The sequence below is a fragment of the Octopus bimaculoides genome, chromosome 13 (genome assembly GCF_046866305.1).
Source record: "Octopus bimaculoides isolate indiv1 chromosome 13, ASM4686630v1, whole genome shotgun sequence".
NCBI lineage: Eukaryota > Metazoa > Mollusca > Cephalopoda > Octopoda > Octopodidae > Octopus > Octopus bimaculoides.
In genome coordinates, this window is record NC_142940.1 from 4,793,711 (window position 1) to 4,796,210 (window position 2,500).

The following is a 2,500-nucleotide window of genomic DNA, read 5'->3' on the forward strand; positions in this document are numbered from 1 at the left end:
TAGATTACAACTCAATTATCTTTGGGGAGATTTGTCTAATATGGTCATTTTTCTACAGAGAATATTCTAGGAGAAATGTTGAAAGCCTGCGTTTTCAAAATATTAATACAGATCTTTAGATATTAAATTTGAATGAAATTGGTTTTAAGACAAATGGAATTGCTGACATCTGCTTCAAGAGTCAATAACACCACCAAAGTTAGCAGCAATATTATAAAGCAACACTTAAATATTTTCTTTTATTGCTTTGAGAATAACTCCTTCAGAAATTTTCCACATCAGGAAGAAGGTTGTAATCATCATCACCATCATCATCATCATCATCATCATCATCGTCATCATCGTCATCATCACCCCCACCACCAACAGAACCATCATATTCACCATTGTTGCTGACGCTGTCACCATCACCTGCATCATTGCCATCATTACTATCATCATCATCATTATGACCATTCTTAAGGTGGTGAGCTGGCAGAATCATTAGCACGCCAGGTAACATGTGTAGCGGTATTTCATCTGTCTTTATGTTCTGAGTTCAAACTCCGCTCAGGTCGACTTTGCCTTTCATCTTTTCAGGGTCAATAAATTAAGTACCAGCGAAACACTGGGGTCAATGTAATCGACTAGTCCCCTCCTCCAAAATTTCAGGCCTTGTGCCTTTAGTAGAAAGGAGTATTATGACCATTCGATGGTTCCACATAAAAAGCACTGATACTGGTACCACATAAGAAACACTGGTGATGGTACCATCTAAAAAAAGGTACCCAGTACACTCAGTGGTTGGCATTAGGAAGGGCATCCAGCTGTTGAGACCAAGCCAGAGCAGACTATGGAAGCTAACATGGCCCTTCTCCTAGGCAGTTCCTGTTAAGCTATCCAACCCATGACAGCATGGGAAACAAACATCAAATGTCGATGATGATTGATGATTGATGAGCTTTCAGTCTTTGCATGTTTTTGAATGACAAATATATTCCTTTCTTGCTCTAATGGTCTTAGTCTCAACACATAGTCTTAAAGCCAATCGTTTGCCTGGCAAATTACATCCCTGAAACTTTGTGTGTTTATTTTTCTAAAAACTATTCATATTTTCAGAAGTTCAAAGCATTGAAGAATGCATCCACAAACTTAAGTACGACATTTATATCGTAATTCATTCACTACTTAACTAAAATATCAATACAATAATAACTTTCGCTAGCATTACTATCATACATTTATCACTTAACTACAATATTAATGGTTTAATATATTTACCATTTAACTATAACATTAACTATTATTTCGTATCCTTTTTCTCAGTGGAATTATTTCAGCTTCTTTGATGTCGACAGAGCCATAATTATTGTCTTCATCACCGTCATCATCATCATCGCCATCATCATCATCATCGTCATCGTCGTTGTCGTTGTCATCATCATCATCATCACTGCCATCGTCATTTTCATCCCCATTGTCATCACTGTCATCATCATCATCATCTAGTGTTGTCATCATCACTATCATCATTGTTAGCGTCATCGTCATTATCATCATCACCATCATTATCAACATCATCATCATCAACATCATCATGAGCATCACCACCATCATCAACATCTAGTGTTGTCATCATCACCATCGTCATGCCAAAGTGTGGTGTCATGCAAAAGCACCCAGAATACTCTGTAAAGTGGCTGACATTAGGAAGAGCCGGCCATAGAAACCATTCCAAATCAGACTGGAGCTTATTGCGTCTCTCAAGCATGCCAACTCTGTTAAAACCATCCATATATTGATATACATAAATATATTCTATTATTCTTTTTCTTTTGTCAAACTGCTAAGCTTTGGGGACATTAACACACCAACATCGGTTGTCAAGCGATGGTAGGGGGACGCACACAGACACACACACACATATATATGACAGGCTTCTTTCAGTTTCCATCTACCAAATCCACTCACAAGGCTTCAGTCAGCCCGAGGATATAGTAGAAGACATTTGCCTAAGGTGCCACGCACTAGAACTGAACCCAGAACCATGCGGTTGTACCACACAGCCACTACATGTAATATACATGTGTAATATGTATGTATACATTGATATATTTATACACACACATATACATATATATATATATATATATATATATATATATATATATATATATAAATGTACGTAATTTATATGTATGTATCTATGTGCATACACACACTTGCAAATGTGTATCAAATGTTTGTGCAATGTCAGTGTATAATTTCTTGATTGTTATATATTTATGTATATTTGTTTTATATTGGTCGTATGTTTGCACGAGAAGCAAGTTTGTTTGTATTTGTTGATAAATATATTTGCTCGACTCTTGAAATATCAAATTCAACCAATGTTTATGGTTTTTATTATCCATTCTTTGTGAAATACTGTGAGTTCGCCATGACTATATTTGCGATAATAACATGAGATTTATGTTTAGAAATCTAATTTTACTTACTGCTTCTTATTCCTTCATCATAA